The sequence below is a fragment of the Arachis ipaensis genome, chromosome B1 (genome assembly GCF_059453495.1).
Source record: "Arachis ipaensis isolate K30076 ecotype BB chromosome B1, ASM5945349v1, whole genome shotgun sequence".
NCBI lineage: Eukaryota > Viridiplantae > Streptophyta > Magnoliopsida > Fabales > Fabaceae > Arachis > Arachis ipaensis.
Window position 1 is genome coordinate 19,219,173 of NC_142436.1, and position 18,144 is coordinate 19,237,316.

General features: G+C 38.6%; 1 non-coding gene across 1 annotated transcript; it reads right to left on the reverse strand.

The window, feature by feature from the left end:
• Nucleotides 1-17,210: 17,210 nt before the first annotated feature.
• On the reverse strand, nt 17,211-17,318 carry LOC148575874 (small nucleolar RNA R71). Its single transcript, XR_015903183.1, has one exon. It is a non-coding gene; the product is annotated as a small nucleolar RNA R71 (small nucleolar RNA).
• Nucleotides 17,319-18,144: the final 826 nt, after the last annotated feature.

Genomic DNA, 18,144 nt, shown 5'->3' on the forward strand with positions numbered 1-18,144 from the left:
CCTAAAGCACCTGAATACAAGCCAAGAATGCCATATCCTCAGAGGCTTCAAAAGGAAACCAAGGACAAGCAGTTTTCAAAGTTCTTAAAAGTCTTCAAAAAGTTACAGATCAATATTTCTTTTGCTGAGGTTTTGGAGCAAATGCCTTTGTATGTCAAGTTCATGAGGGTGTTGCTATCCAAGAAGAGGCCTTTAAAGGGAGATAAGACAGTGGTTCTGACCAAAGAATGTAGTGCCATAATTCAGAGTAATTTTCCAAGGAAGATGCTTGATCTAAGGAGCTTTCAAATATCATGTACCATTGGAAACACAACCTTTGAGAAAGCCTTATGTGATCTGGGAGCTAGCATAAATTTAATGCCCTTGTCTGTGATGAAGAAACTACAAATCAAAGAGGAACAACCAATAAGGATATCATTACAAATGGGAGATAAATCTCTGAAATATGCACATGGAATAGTGGAGAATATCTTGGTCAAGGTGGAAAAGTTTTTCATCCCAGCAGACTTTGTGATTCTTGACACGGGAGAGGATGAAAATCCCTCTATAATTTTAGGAAGACCATTCCTAGTAACTAGGATAGCTCTGATTGATGTGAAAGAAGGTGAATTAGTGCTTAGAGTGCATAATGAGCAACTGGCTTTTCATGTCTTCAAAACTATGCATTTATCAGGCGGAGAGAAAAAGTACATACAGACTGAGCTTATTGTTCCAAACCTTCAAGAACCTCTTGATAATGCACAACAAAGTTATAGCTCAAGCCTCCTTTGGTGGAAATCAACACAATTCTTCCTGACATCAAACCTAAGTTTGGTGTTGGGTGTCCGTCATCCACCAAGAAAGAAGTTTCCAAAAAGAAAATACCCAAGGGATGGAGAAACAAGAAGATCCCCACTGAAGATTTCTCACCAGGAATGAAAGTGGTGTTGACTAAAAGCCCAGTGTTGCCTCATACAGTGGACAAAATCCTCTCTCTTGAACATATTGAGTTAATCCATAGGAACACAGGAAAAAGATTCATAGTGAGAGGGGAGGAGTTGAAACACTATGATCAACCTCCACCTTAGCAACAATCAACTGTTAAGCTAGTGACGTTAAAGAAGTGCTTGTTGGAAGGCAAACCAATCCTTAGTATCCTTTGATTTTATGTTCATTTTAATTTTTATTTATTTATGATTTTTATTTATAGTTTTTCTTGGTTTATTTATATTTGTGGTCATGCAAAGTGTTTGAAACAGGAACAAGTGAAATCTAAAGGAGAAACAGAACACCCTGGAGAGGAAGTAATTCGGGTGCTTTGGCGCTAAATGCCAAGTTGGGCATTCAGTGCTAGAAATGGCACAAGCTTCAAGAAACTGCTTCTGTTTGGGTGGTGCTAAATACCAGGTTGGGTGGTGCAGAGTTTAAAGTCCACAAACTAACTGGCAAGTGCACCGAGTCGTACCAAGTAATACCTCAGGTAAGTGAAAATCGATCCCACGAGGATTGATGGATCATACAACAATGATTGAGTGAATTGCTTAGCCAGCAAACAAAAAATAGTGTTTTGAGAGTTAATTACATTAAACGGTAAATTCAGGAAATTCATAAGACAATCAATAAACGTGGTGTGAAGAGTATGTGAGAAAACAGTTAAGGTTTCAAAGATATTTATCTTCCGAGTTAATTTTTCTTACCAACTATTTTAATCATGTAAGATTCAATTCATGGCAAACTATATTTGACTAAACCCTAATTCTTTAGTAATTTAGTCTCCTCTAACCTAGTTAACCGCCAATTCCTTGGTCACTTAAGTTTAATTAAAGGTTTAAGTCTAATGATAGTTTATGTACCACAAAAATCCTAATTACCCAAATATAAGAGGATTATATGTCACTTATCCCGTTAAGTCCAGATAATTAATGATTTAGGAGAAATTATTTTCAAGATGTTGTTCAAGTAAATTGCTTTTTCAAGGTTCACAAGAACTCAATTAGAATAAATGTTATTCTTCCGATCTACCCAAATCCAGAAGATGAAGAACAAAAACAAATTCTTAAAATTGAAATCAATACATTAATTAAAATAGAAGAGTAATAATATTAATTCATAGAATAAACTAAGCTCCTAACTTTAATAGTGGAGGTTTAGTTGCTTATGACTCAGAGAGAAAACTAAGGTTTCAAAAAGTGTAAACTGCAGAATGAGGTGCGTAAGAGAGAAGAGCCCGAAGGGCTGAATCTTTTCCCTTTTATATCTAACCTAATTAATGTAAAATATATTTTCTAAAACTAATTAATATCTTTTCCTATTTGTGAATAAAATAGAGTTTTAGATCAAAATTACATAGAAGATCTCGTGCTGGCTTCTTTGGGGACATGGGGACCACTGACTTTTCCTAAGGCAACCCAAGTTTGGCGCCACCCCGCCCGTGTCTCACATCAAGAATTCTTCATCCTGACCCAAGTTTGGCGCCACCAAGGCAGTATGAAATTGAAGCTTATAATGATCATGGCACCAAACTTGGAGAATGCCACGTTTGGTGTCACCTTCTGGGATTGATACGGCTTCATTTTTTTCTTCTAAACTCTATTAAATCCGTCTGAATGCTACCTGAAATAAACCGAATTGCACACGACTCAAAGTAGCATTCATAGTGGCTCAAAATACTCAAATCTTGATTAAAACTCAACAAATTCGAATGCAAATTCACTACAAAAAGATAAGAAAGATGATCACGCATCACTGGATGTTCAGCGCCAGAGAGTACGAATTTCAAGATGAAGCCACTGTCTTAGTGGCGCTAAACGCTAGGGTGGGCGTTTAGCGCCAAAAATGGCATAAAAGTTGAATGGCTTCTATTTGCTTGGCGCTAAATGCCAGGAGCGGCGTTTAGCGCCAGGATGGAACAATTTTCAAAAATTTACTTCTTCTTGCCCTCATATCACTCCCTTCCTTCTCTTGCAATATTTTTTTTTATTGTTTTTACTCATATGTGTGCTTCTTATGTCCCTCCTTATTTTCAGTTTTTCTTTGCTTGGGGACAAGCAAACTTTTAAGTTTGGTATTGTAGAGCGAGCTCTGTGTTTATATTATCATCAATGGCACCAAAGTGAGGTGAATAATCTTCACGGAGGAGTAGAGCCTGAGGGGTGAATGGCCACCAGAATAACAGAGGTGGTTGAGTTCCTTTTCATTCTTACCCCCTTCTTGTTCATATTTTATTATTTCCTATTTTCTGTTGCTTATTTTCTGTCCTTTGCATGGTTTTTAATTTTTTATTCTTTTAGCTTTAGTCAGTTTGTTTAGTTATTTTTATTTCAATTAAAAAAAAAAGAGTGTTTCATGTACCGTTCACTGAGCTTGGATTTAAAAAGAAAAAAAAAAGAGAAAAGTGGTGTAATGCATGAGAAATTGAGTTTATTTATTTTGAATTGACCTATTCATCTTGATGTGGTGGTATTATTTGTGGTTCTGAATGTATGAAAAGAATTATGCAAAATTGATATTGGAGTTAAGGATGTTGACTCTTGAGGTACAGAAATTTAGAGAAATTTTATGAATTTTCTAAATTAAACAAGAAACTGATCATTGGAGTAAAATAAAAAGGAAAAAACTAAAATAAAATAAGCAAGGCCCAAGAATTTGAGCATCAATGGCTAGGAAGGTTCATTGTGATAAAAAGCTCAAAAGAGTTATTTTTCTAGTCATATGCTTGTGATGTGAAGGTGTCAAGAAATTCTTGAGACAGAGCACTAAGATTCGAGACCAAGTGCAAATAAAGAGTATGCCAAATGGTCTAAGCACCATTGACTAGGAAAAAAAAAAAGAAAAATCAAAACTCAAAGAGTTCCACAGTTAAGTGCTTGTGGTGTTTTTGTGTCAAGTAAACCTTGAGACAAAATATTTAGAGTCATGGCTAGACTCAAGGTGCAAAGCACCAAATAAAAGACAAGAAATAGTTGTGTTCAAGGATTAATCAGAGCTTAAAGGGAAAGAGAATCCATAATGTCATCCGTGTTCTAGTTTTGACGGGCATCAACATTTTTGAGCTTCAAAACATAGTGAGATGCCAAACCTATTCAGAATCACAGTGTCATTTACTCCACTCGGTAATTGGACAGGAGCATAAATGAACACTCAAGTCTTAGGTGATTTCTTTTCTCTGTCCTATATTATTTTTAGTTGTTTGAGGACAAGTAACTGTTCAAGTTTGGTGTTGTGATGTGTGAGCATCTTTTCTTTATTTTTTTATTTATTTTAGATACAAATTTATTGAGTTTTAATTTAATTTCAGTATTTGAAACCTCTTTGGATGCTACTTTGAGTTGTTTTAGTGTTTTATTTATTTCAGGTGAAGTTTAGATCGATTTGGTAGAGTTCGTGTGCAAGAAAAGAGAAGAGTTTGGAATCTACCAAGCTGATGCTAAACGCGAACCTGGGCGTTTAGCGCCAACAAGTCAAAAACGTGAATAAGAAGCTAAACACCAAACCTGGTATTTAGCACCAGGAAGACAGAATTGAATAGGGAGCTTCTTTAGTTGGATTTAGCTTTTAATTATTGTATTTCTTTTATTTTAGTTCTTTTTATTTACAAACAAAATCTTTTAACTTTAGAATTTATTATTTTATTTTAGTTTCAAATCAAATTAGGTTAGAGATAAAAGAGAAAAGATTTGGTCCTTCGGTGGGATCTTCTCTCTTACTCACTTTCATAATTTCTGAACCCTAGTTTTTTCTCTGAGTCATGAACCACTAAACCTCATTGGTTAATGTTCAGAGCTCTATTTATTTCTATGGATTAACACTATTATCATTCTATTTTAACTAATGTATTGATTCAGTTTTAAGGATTACTTTTGTTCTTCATCTTATGAATCTGGGTATATTAGAAGAATAACCCTTGTTCTATATGCATTCTTGTGATTCTTGGAAAAGTTACCTCACTTGAATACTAGTTTGAAAGTAAATTCCTCCTAAACTGCTAATTGTTTGGACTTAACGGAATACGTGACATATAATCCTCTTATATTTGGGTAATTAGGATTTTTGTGGCTAATAAACTATAATTGAACCTAACCCTCTAATCTATATTAAGAAATGAATCTTGCATGATTAAAATAGCTAATAAGAAAACTAAATCCGGAAGAATAAACAACTCTAAAACCTTAACTGATTTCTCACATACATTTCACACCGATTCTACTATTTGCTTGTCCCACTCTCTACGTTAGTATTTTAATGTTTTTGAACCTCAAAACATCATTTTCTGCCTGCCTGACTAAGTGATTCATTCGATTATTGTTACTCAGTCCATCAATCGTGGGATCGACCCTCATTTACCTGAGGTATTACTTGGTACGACTCGATGCACTTGTCAGTTGGTTTGTGGACTTTAAATTCTGCACCAACTCTAGCCACAAACTTTGACTTCAAAAATTAAGTCATACTAGAGAAGCTTCATGCTTTTGTTTTTAACTTCTATTTTTTAACTATTAACTTTGTTACTAGACACCACTTGTTCATGTTGACATCTTATAACATTATCTTTAGATATTTTAAAGGCGAATTCTACTGTGTAGATGGAGAATTCTATCTACATATGTAGATGACACGTGTATACTTTTAATGAATGTAATGTATTTTATATCATAATGGAGTGAGATAAGTTCTCTGCAGTAATGGACTCCATTGAAAGGTACGCTTGCGGGGATTTTTTTAAAATATAATTTAATTATTAAATTATCGAAATATATAATTTGTAGTGTATTTATTAATTTATATCGCATTGATTTATTTCGTTTATATTGTAAACGAGATATGTGTAAGACCCGGTTAATTAATGGCTAATTAACTCATAAATGAGAATTTATTCTAGAAAGCCAAAAATGTTATTTTTATGGCTTAATGTGATAGAGGAGATTGAGACGAGAATTTCGGTACCAATTTTATAGAAATCGGACCAAGATTGGACCGAACGGGCCAAACCAGACCCAAAATGGACCCTTGGCCCAACTAAACTAAACCAAAACCCTAGTTTTCAGCATTCTCTCTCCTCATTAAACACACACACACGCTGAAATGGAGTGAGGGAGGAGAAGAACACTCTCTAAAGTTCTTTCTCTCACTTGATCTTCAAACCACCATAACTTTTGATCTAGAGCTCCGATTGCCGCTCTGTTTGCGGCCACGCATTCACCGCGGAGAGCTCTACAAAACCCATACAATTAATCTTGAGGTAAGCCACGTTTTACTATTCGAAATTCTAGCCCTTGATTTCGAGTTTCATGAGCAAAAATGTTGAGATTTTGGGTTCTTTGATGTTATAGGACCCAACTCTCTTGAAGGAGAAGGTTAATCTTGTCTCTTTGGATCTTGGGTGTGGTAAGATTCTCAACCCTAGTGTAATTTGTTGTTCTATGAGGTTTGGGCATTGAGATGTTGTGTATGGGTATGATGATTGTGGCTTAGGTTGTGTATATGTGAATATTGGAGCTTGATTGGTGATTTTGAAAAGCTTGGAAGAGGGTTTTGTGTGACAAAATCTGTTCTTGGAGGTGTTGATACCTTGAGAGCTTGTGGACAAGTGGTTTGGAAGTGCTCCGGTTGAGCTTGGGAAATCGGCTAAGGTATGGTTTCGGTTTCCCGTATCTAATATGTAATGTGGTAGGAAATACTTAGGCTAGAGGCCCTAAGATAGGCATTGAATTGTTGGTATTGTTGAATGGTTGAGATATATGATGTGTTCATATATGTGATTATGAATATTGATGCATTGATTGTGTGATATATGAGAAATGCATGTTGTGATATATGCTTGATGGATGATTGAGGTTGAATTGATGGGTGGTACCATGTTGATGGTGAGTATGATGTTGATCATGTATAACGATGGTTGATTTGGAAATTGATATTATTGGAAATTGGGATGAGAAGGATGTATGACATGAGATTGTGTTTGTCCTTTAGCCATTGATTGAGAAGTGTTAAAATGGTTGGAGGTAGTTTTGGGAATTTTGGTAAAATGTCAATGTGTGAGTTGAAGATGGCTTGTTGTTAATTTTGGTACATTTTGAATGATTTCAAAGAGAAGGGTTGAAATTGGCATGTTTTGATTGATTTTGAAAAGAGTTGAAAGTGGCTTGTTTTGAAAATGGCACTTTGTGGTTTTGAATGAAAATATGGTTTTTGGGCATACTTTGACGGGACATAAATTGGACTACGGATCTCTGATTTGTGCCAAATCTGTTTAGAAATAAAATTGGATCCGGGATGACCATGCCGTTTGAAGAACGGGTGAAAAATGATTTAAAATGAGAGAGTTATGACCGTCAGAAGTTTGGGGGTTGAATCTGTGAATTCTGCAGTTTTTTAACTTAGAAAATTTTTAGCAGAATGAACCCCGCGGGTAGGCGCACTTGGCGCGTACGCGCCGAATGTGCTGCACCCAATGCCCAGCCATTTTCTCGAGAGTTGTGCCAGAGTTGTGCCAGTTTTGTGCCTGGGGCGCAAGAGCACCCACGCGTACGCGTGGCTGACGCGTGCGCGTCGTTTGGCTATTTTTCAACCCGCGCGTCCGCGCGTATGACGCTTGCGCATCGATGAGTTTTGTGGCCATCTGCGCGTGCGCGTGGAGTGCGCGTACGCGTGGCCCTGTTTTCATCCCAAAGTTGATTTTTGAGTTTTAAAAGCCAAATTTCATACTTCTAAGCCTCCGATCTCACCACTTATGTCTTAAATCATTATGATATGCCTAGCATGAGAAAAAGGGCTAGTGAATGTGGTAACTTGCGAGTGAAGCAAGGGAAAAAATGAATGATCATTGAGGATCAAAGATGATTATGTGAGATGCGGAGAATGGCGGTGGAAGTGCTTGTTATGCCGTGGGCTGAAGGGCCATAATTGTTAATGAATTGGCTGGTTATGGATTTAACCGTGAGCCGGATGGCTAGATTATTGCCGTGTTACGGCGGAGCCATGTTTATGGCCAAGTATAAATGCATATATGCTGTTGATTGAATTGTGAATGTTTGCACTTCCACCATTGGAGATGAGGGTTTCCCTGGGTAGTAGCAATGGCTAGCCACCATGTGCTCCAGGTTGAGACTCGAAGCTCTGTTAACCCAATGTCGTAAGTGTGGCCGAGCATTGTGAAAGGCCCGGATGAGCTCGCCCCCATAAATATTCACCAGTGATGGTGATGGATAAATATTCACCAGTGAGGGTGATGGAAATGGATCATGATTATGATCAAGTTTATGATGAGTATAACTCGAGTTGGGGATGCACGACAGAGGGACAGTCCAATGGTTAGCTACCAGGACTTGTCGGGTTGGCTCTATAACTGACAGATGATATCATCAGCCACTAGGGATAGGCATGCATCATAAGCATACTACATGAATTGTTTGAGATTGCCTATTTGACTGCATATTACTTGCTAATTGCCTAAATGCCTTATCTATTCCTATTTGTAAATCTCTTGTCTGATATAACTGTGTTTGCTATATTATACTCCTGCTGGTGGTTGGGAGGTCTGAAGGAATTGGAAAGAAAAGTATTAGTTAGACTGAAGAATCTTTAGTCAGTTGCCACTTACGGTTTAGCTTGTTTATAAGCTTTGATATTATCTGGAGGAAGTTCTAGGATTGCCTTCGGCTTTCCTCTATTATTATGTATTATATATGTGGAAGCTGTTACCATGCTGGGGACCTCTGGTTCTCACCCATGCGGATTTTGTGGTTTTCAGATGCAGGACGTGAGGTTTCTCGCTGAGGCATGCTGGAGACTTCCGGATTAGCGAAGATCTTTGTTCTCGGGGCTCTGTTTTGGTTTATATATCTTGTTTAGATACTTTTATCTCCATTAAATAATACAAACTGTGATGACTCCTTCTAGAGGGGATTTTTGGAGAATAGGTTTTCTGTATTTGTGTCCCTTTGGGTTTCCTTTGGGGTTTCCCTTATTTTATCATATGTATATATTGCTATGCTCAGGCCGGTTATCTTCGCGTCCGGATTTTGAGTCTTGATATTCCCGTGCCTGACACTCTTTGTATATATATAGTCTCACGTTAGCTTATCCTTTGCTCGTTACGTTATCGATCGGAGTGTTGCGCTTTCGAGTTACGGTTTTTGTTTACCCTTTTTTCTACAAAGGCTCCTAGTTATAATCAATCATTCATACTACTATACGTACTAAATTTTTGTTTTAGAGGTCGTAATACCTTGCCATCTCTGAATTATGACTTAAGCATAAGACTCTGTATGGTAGGGTGTTACATTATGGTATCAGAGCAGTTCGTTCCTGTAGAGCCTGAGGAATGGACTGACTATGCTTCTGTGCATTCTCTGTATGTGTGTTATGTGCTGTTAGTATATCTACTTGATATAGTTAGCATAAACGTTCATGAGCATGCATTTGGGACCTTGAAGCACTAAACTTCCGATATTGAGACTGATCAACTTAATATCGATTGTTTAGTGTGTATAGGAACCAGATGGCGCCTCGTGGACGCGGTAGAGGTCGTGGGAGAGGACGTACTAATGCTCGTGCGCCGGAGACTAACCCTAATGATCCAGTGAACTTTATGACTGCGTTGGAGAACATGGCTTCTGCTATGCAAGCCACTGCTGAGGCTCTTGGTCAACAGATGAACAACCATGGTAATGATGGAGGTGGAGTTCAGGGCCCGATGACACTGGCAAACTTTTTGAAGGTTAATCCACCTAAGTTCAAGGGAACCACTAGTCCGACTGAGGCCGATACATGGTTTCAAGCTATGGAACGAGCACTGCAAGCGCAGGTGGTACCTGAAGGGCAGCGTGTGGAGTTCGCTACCTATTTGCTCACTGGTGAAGCGTCGCATTGGTGGCAGGGAATCCGACGCCTCCTGCAGCAGGGTGATGATTATATCACCTGGGACGTCTTCCAAGAGGAGTTCTATAAGAAGTACTTTCCAACTTCTGCTAGGACGGCCAAGGAGCTTGAATTGTTGCAGCTGAAGCAGGGTACTATGTCCGTATCTGAGTATACTGACAAGTTTGAGGAGCTGTTCAGATTCTCTCGTATGTGTCAAGGGACTCCGGTGGAATATGAGGAATGGAAGTGTGTTAAGTACGAAGGAGGACTCCGGAGCGATATTTTCGGTTCGGTGGGGCCAATGGAGATTAGGACTTTCTCCAAGTTGGTGAACAAGTGTAGGGTTGCTGAAGAGTGTGTGAAGAGGGCAGCCGCTGAGAAAGGAAGTCACAAAGGATCATTCCCACAGAACCGAGGGAAGAGCTTTGCACCTAGAGGTCCACCCTTCAAGAGGGAAGGTTCTTTTAGGAGGCCCAACAACAACAACTCCCAAGGGAAAAGGTTTGGGAAGCAGCCTCAAAATGATCAAGCTTGTACTAGGTGTGGAAGTCATCATCCGGGTGTACCATGCAAGGCCGGATGGGGTTTGTGCTATAATTGTGGAAAGGCGGGGCATAAAGCCATAAGTTGTCTGGAGAAGCAGAAGCAAGGTGCTGGGAAAGTACAACAGACTGGTCGGGTGTTCACCACCTCAGCTGTGGGTGCAGAAGGATCTGAGACACTCATTCGAGGTAACTGTGAAATGGCTGGTCAAACTTTAAATGCTTTATTTGATTTGGGAGCATCGCATTCATTTATTGCATTTGAGAAAGCCCATGAGTTAGGATTGAAGATCGTAACCTTAGGTTATGACTTAAAAGTGTATAATGCTACCCATGAAGCCATGGTAACTAGGCTAGGATGTCCGAAAGTTTCATTTAGGTTCAAGCAGCGTAATTTTGTCCATAATTTAATCTGCTTACCGATGATCGGTCTTGATCTTATCTTGGGATTGGACTGGTTATCTGAGAACCATGTCCTGCTTGATTGTTCTACAAAGTCGGTGTACTTTATGCCGGAGGATACAGAAGGGCCGGTTGTGGTGAATAATTATTACTTGAATTCGATGATGGTGAACTACTCTGGAATCGAATGTCAGGGTATCCTGTTGTTAACTGCGGGTGTTTCGGGTGATGATCAAAGGTTGGATCAGATTCCGGTAGTGTGTGAGTTTCCGGAAGTGTTTCCCGATGATATTGAGGAATTTCCACCTAACCGAGAGGTCGAGTTTGCTATTGAGTTAGTGCCTGGGGCAGGACCAATCTCAAGTGCTCCTTATAGGATGTCACCGTTAGAGATGGCCGAGCTAAAGTCTCAGTTAGAGGAATTGTTGGGTAAGAACTTTATCCGACCAAGTGTTTCCCCGTGGGGTGCTCCAGTGTTACTGGTAAAGAAGAAAGATGGAAGTATGCGGCTCTGTGTGGATTACAGGCAGCTGAACAAGGTCACCATAAAGAATAAATACCCATTGCCGAGAATTGATGATCTCATGGATCAGTTACAAGGAGCTGGGGTTTTCTCTAAAATCGATTTGCGATCCGGTTATCACCAGATAAGAGTGAGGGGTGAGGATATCCCTAAGACCGCTTTCAGGACTCGTTATGGTCATTACGAGTATACTGTAATGTCTTTTGGGTTGACGAACGCTCCTGCAGTGTTTATGGATTACATGAATAGAGTATTCCGCCCGTTTCTGGATAAATTCGTTGTTGTCTTCATTGACGACATACTGATTTACTCCAAGACTGAAGAAAAGCATGCGGGACACTTGAGGACCGTGTTGCAGATTTTAAAGGAGAAGAAACTCTATGCGAAATTGTCTAAGTGTGAGTTTTGGAAGGATGAGGTGAAGTTTTTGGGTCACGTGGTGAGTAAGAAGGGAATAGCCGTAGATCCAACCAAGGTAGAAGCTGTGATGGATTGGAAGCAACCAACCACAGTAACTGAGATAAGGAGTTTTCTGGGATTAGCTGGCTATTACCGAAGGTTCATCAAAGGCTTCTCGCAATTAGCCTTGTCATTGACAAAGTTAACTCGCAAAGACACTCCGTTTGTTTGGACTCCTGAGTGCGAGGAGAGCTTTCAGACATTGAAGGAAAAGTTGACCACTGCACCTGTGTTAGTGTTACCTGAGCCGAACGAGCCTTTTGAGGTGTACTGTGATGCATCGTTAAAGGGCCTAGGGTGCGTGCTGATGCAGCATCATAATGTGGTGGCGTATGCCTCACGACAGTTAAGACCTCATGAAGTTAGTTACCCTACGCACGATCTGGAACTCGCTGCGGTCGTGTTTGCCTTGAAGGTGTGGAGGCATTATCTCTATGGGGTTAAGTTCTAAGTCTTCTCCGATCACAAGAGCTTGAAATACCTCTTTGATCAGAAAGAGCTTAATATAAGGCAAAGGAGGTGGATGGAATTGTTGAAAGACTATGACTTTGAGTTAAATTACCATCCTGGAAAAGCGAATATAGTGGCGGATGCGTTAAGTCGGAAGTCGTTATATGCGTCTTGGATGATGCTTCAAGAGGAGAAGTTGCTCAAGGGATTCGAGAGTCTAAAAATTAGTGCTCGAGAAGTATCTGGAACCTTGTGTTTGAGCCGATTAGAAATCTCAAGTAACTTTAAGTCCGAACTCCTAAAGGCTCATGAAAACGATGAAGTGTTATGGAAGGTGTTACCGGCTATCGAGCAAGGAAAACAGTGGAGAGTGTCGGAAGAAAAAGACGGGTTATGGAGATTCAAGGGTAGGATCATTGTGCCGAATGTTGGCACTTTGAGGCAAGATATCTTGAAGGAGGCATACAAAAGCGGATTCTCCATTCACCCGGGAAGTACTAAGATGTACCATGATTTAAAGGCGATGTTTTGGTGGCCGGGTATAAAGAATGATGTGGTGGAATATGTTTCAAAGTGCTTAACTTGTCAAAAGGTAAAGATTGAACATCAAAGACCTTCCGGGATGTTGCAACCCTTAGAGGTTCCACAATGGAAGTGGGAAAGTATTGCAATGGACTTTGTGTCGGGATTGCCAAGGACTAGGACTGGTTTTGATGCTATCTGGGTGATTGTGGACCGACTGACGAAGTCAGCTCACTTTTTGCCCATTCGGATGACTTACACCCTTGAGGAGTGATGAGCGGATAATTTATACGCTTTTTGACATTGTTTTTAGTATGTTTTTAGTAGGATCTAGTTACTTTTAGGGATGTTTTCATTAGTTTTTATGTTAAATTCACATTTCTGAACTTTACTATGAGTTTGTGTGTATTTCTGTGATTTCAGGTATTTTCTGGCTGAAATTGAGGGACTTGAGCAGAAATCAGATTCAGAGGTTGAAAAAGGACTGCTGATGCTGTTGGATTCTGACCTCCCTGCACTCAAAGTGGATTTGGATTTTCTGGAGCTACAGAACTCGAAATGGCGCGCTTCCAATTGCGTTGGAAAGTAGACATCCAGGGCTTTCCAGTAATATATAATAGTCCATACTTTGGCCAAGAATTGACGACGTAAACTGGCGTTCAACGCCAGCCTTCTGCCCAAATCTGGCGTCCAGCGCCAGAAAAGGATCCAAAACCAGAGTTGAACGCCCAAACTGGCACAGAAACTGGCGTTCAACTCCACAAATGGCCTCTGCACGTGCTACACTCAGGCTCAGCCCAAACATACACCAAGTGGGCCCCGGAAGTGGATTTATGCATCAATTACTTACTCATGTAAACCCTAGTGACTAGTTTATTATAAATAGGACCTCTTACTAGTTTCATCTTTGGTCTCAGTTTTATTCCATTGTTCATCTTAGGAGACTATTGATATCGTTTAGGGGGCTGGCCATCTCGGCCATGCCTGGACCTTTCACTTATGTATTTTCAACGGTAGAGTTTCTACACTCCATAGATTAAGGTGTGGAGCTCTGCTGTTCCTCAAAGATTAATGCAAGTACTACTGTTTTCTATTCAATTTATCTTATTTCGCTTCTAAGATATCCATTCGCACCCAAGAACGTGATGAAGGTGATGATTATGTGTGACGCTCACCATCCTTCTCCTTTATGAATGCGTGCTTGACAAACACTTCTGTTCTACATGAAATAAGCTAGAATGAGTATCTCTTAGATCTCCTAACCAGAATCTTCGTGGCGTAAGCTAGAATGATGGCGGCATTCAAGAGAATCCGGAAGGTCTAAACCTTGTCTGTGGTATTCCGAGTAGGATTCAATGATTGAATGACTGTGACGAGCTCCGAACTCGCTATTGCAGGGCGTTAGTGACAGACGCAAAAGGATAGTAAATCCTATTCCAGCATGATCGAGAACCGACAGATGAATAGCCGTGCCGTGACAGGGTGCGTGAGCATATTATTCACTGAGAGGATAAGATGAAGCCATTGACAAAGGTGATGCCTCCAGACGATTAGCCGTGCCGTGACAGGGCATTGGATCATTTTCCCGAGAGATGACCGAAAGTAGCCATTGACAGTGGTGATGTATCACATAAAGCCAGCCATGGAAAAGAGTAAGACTGATTGGATGAAGACAGCAGGAAAGCAGAGGTTCAGAGGAACGAAAAGCATCTCCGTTCGCTTATCTGAAATTCCTACCAATGAATTACATAAGTATTTCTATCCCTATTTTATTATATTAAATTCGAAAACCACATAACTGTTTTATATCCGCCTGACTGAGATTTACAAGGTGACCATAGCTTGCTTCATACCAACAATCTCCGTGGGATTCGACCCTTACTCACGTAAGGTATTACTTGGACGACCCAGTGCACTTGCTGGTTAGTTGTATCGAAGTTGTGACAGACTGTAAAACTAGATCAGAGTATCTGGCCTAAGAAGCCATTACCAGAGATCACAATTTCGTGCACCAAGTTTTTGGCGCCGTTGCCGGGGATTGTTTGAGTTTGGACAATTGACGGCTCATCTTGTTGCTCAGATTGGGTAACTTTCTTTTCATTTTCTTTTCAAAAAATTTTTCAAAAATATTTCTAAAATTTTCTCATCTATTTTCGAAAATAATAATATAAAAATGTGTTTTCAAAAATAAATTATTTTATGGCTTCAGAATTTTTAAGAATGAATTCTAGTGTTTCATGAAGCATGAGAAGCCTGGCTGGCTGTAAAGCCATGTCTAAATTCTTTTGGACTGAGGCATGCAATTTGTTATCAAAGAGCAATATACTCTCGTGTTAAAGATTAAAGCTTGGCTGGCCATTGGCCATTTCTAGTGTTTTGGACTGGAGCTTTCATTGAAAGCTTGGCTGGCTAGTGAGCCATGTCTAATTCCTGGACTGAAGCTTTAGACTAAGAATGCAAGATTCCTGGAATTCATATTAAAAATTTTTGGAATCCTTATTTTTCCTTTTAATATGCAAAAAATATAAAATAAAAATCCAAAAAAATTAGAAAATCATAAAAATCAAAAATATTTTGTGTTTCTTGTTTGAGTCTTGAGTCATATCATAAGTTTGGTGTCAATTGCATGTGCATCTTGCATTTTTCGAAAATTCATGCATTCATAGTGTTCTTCATGATCTTCAAGTTGTTCTTGGTAAGTCTTCTTGTTTGATCTTGATGATTTTTTGTTTTGTGTCTTTTCATGTTTATCATATGCATTCTTGAATTCTTAGCGTCTAAGCATTAAAGAATTCTAAGTTTGGTGTCTTGCATGTTTTCTTTGCATTAAAAATTTTTCAAAAATATGTTCTTGATGTTCATCATGTTCTTCATAGTGTTCTTGGTGTTCATCTTGACATTCATAGCATTCATGCATGCATTCATTGTTTTGATCTAAAAATTTCATGCATTGCATCCTTTTAGTGTTTTTCTCTTGCATCATAAAAATTCAAAAATAAAAAAAAATATATTTCCCTTTTTCTCTCATCAAATTTGAAAATTTGGATTGACTTTTTCAAAAATTTTTAAAATTAAATTGTTTCTTATGAGTCAAATCAAATTTTCAATTTGAAAATCTTATCTTTTTCAAAATCTTTTTCAAAAATCAAATCTTTTTCAAAATTTTTAGTTATTTTCGAAAATTCCAAAAATATTTTTCAAAAATCTTTTTCTTATTTTTAGACCAAATTTTCGAAAATAACATAATCAATTAATGTTTTGATTCAAAAAATTTGAAGTTTGTTACTTGCTTGTTAAGAAAGATTCAAACTTTAAGTTCTAGAATCATATCTTGTGATTTCTTATGAATCAAGTCATTAATTGTGATTTTAAAAATCAAATCTTTTTCAAAACTAATTTTATCATATCTTTTCAAAAATATCTTCTTATCTTATCTTTTTCAAAATATCTTTTCTAACTTCCTAACTTCTTATCTTTTCAAAATTGGTTTTCAAAATTTGTTTCAACTAACTAACTAACTTTTTGTTTGTTTTTTAACTTTTTCAAAACTACCTAACTAACTCTCTCTCTCCAATTTTCGAAAATATCTCCCCTCTTTTTCAAAAATTTCTTTTTTTATTAACTAATTATTTTTATTTTAAAATTTTAAAAATTTTTCGAAAATTTCTAACATTTTTCAAAAAAACCATTTTTCAAAAATCACTAACTCTTTTTCAAAATAATTTTCGAAAATTATACCTCCCCCATCCTATTCTATTTATTCATTCATATCCTAACATCTCATCTCACATCTCTGCCATTGGTACAGTTGTGTTTCTTCCTTTACATCACATTTTTTGTCTCCCCCTCTTTTCTTTCACTCACAAAGGGATCCCTATACTGTGGTATAAAGGATCTCCATTATTATTATTATTTTTCTGTGCCCTCTTCTTTGTCATATGAGCAGGAGCAAGGATAAGAACATTCTTGTGGAAGCAAATCCAGAACCTGAAAGGACTCTGAAGAGAAAATTAAGAGAAGCTAAAATACAACAATCCAGAGATAACCTTTCAGAAATTTTCGAACAGGAAAAGGAGATGGCAGCCGAAAATAATAATAATGTAAGGAAGATGCTTGGTGACTTTACTGCACCTAACTCCAATTTACATGGAAGAAGCATCTCCATTCCTGCCATTGGAGCAAACAACTTTGAGCTGAAACCTCAATTAGTTTCTCTAATGCAGCAGAACTGCAAGTTTCATGGACTTCCATCTGAAGATCCTTTTCAGTTCTTAACTGAATTCTTGCAGATATGTGATACTGTTAAGACTAATGGAGTAGATCCTGAAGTCTACAGGCTCATGCTTTTCCCTTTTGCTGTAAGAGACAAAGCTAGATTATGGTTGGATTCTCAACCCAAAGACAACCTGAACTCTTGGGATAAGCTGGTCACGGCTTTCTTAGCCAAGTACTTTCCTCCTCAAAAGCTGAGCAAGCTTAGAGCTGATGTTCAAACCTTCAGACAGAAAGAAGGTGAATCCCTCTATGAAGCTTGGGAAAGATACAAACAGTTGACCAAAAAGTGTCCTTCTGACATGCTTTCAGAATGGACCATCCTGGATATATTCTATGATGGTTTATCTGAGCTATCAAAAATGTCACTGGACACTTCTGCAGGTGGATCCATTCACCTAAAGAAAACGCCTGCAGAAGCTCAAGAACTCATTGACATGGTTGCTAATAACCAGTTCATGTACACTTCTGAAAGGAATCCTGTGAGTAATAGGACACCTATGAAGAAGGGAGTTCTTGAAGTTGATACTCTGAATGCCATATTGGCTCAGAACAAAATATTGACTCAGCAAGTCAATATGATTTCTCAGAGTCTGCATGGAATGCAAGCTGCATCCAACAGTACTCAAGAGGCATCTTCTGAAGAAGAAGCCTATGATCCTGAGAACCCTGCAATAGCAGAGGTAAATTACATAGGTGAACCTTATGGAAACACCTATAACTCAACATGGAGAAATCATCCAAATTTCTCATGGAAGGATCAAAAGCCCCAACAAGGCTTTAATAATGGTGGAAGAAACAGGTTTAGCAATAGCAAACCTTTTCCATCATCCACTCAGCAACAGACAGAGAACTCTGAACAAAATGCTTCTAATTTAGCAAATCTAGTCTCTGATCTATCTAAGGCCACTGTAAGTTTCATGAATGAAACAAGGTCTTCCATTAGAAATTTGGAAGCACAAGTGGGCCAGCTGAGTAAAAGGATCACTGAAATCCCTCCTAGTACTCTCCCAAGCAATACAGAAGAGAATCCAAAAGGAGAGTGCAAGGCCATTGACATAAGTGCCATGGCCGAACCTGTGAGGAGAGGAGAGGACGTGAATCCCAAGGAGGAAGACCTCCTGGGACGTCTAG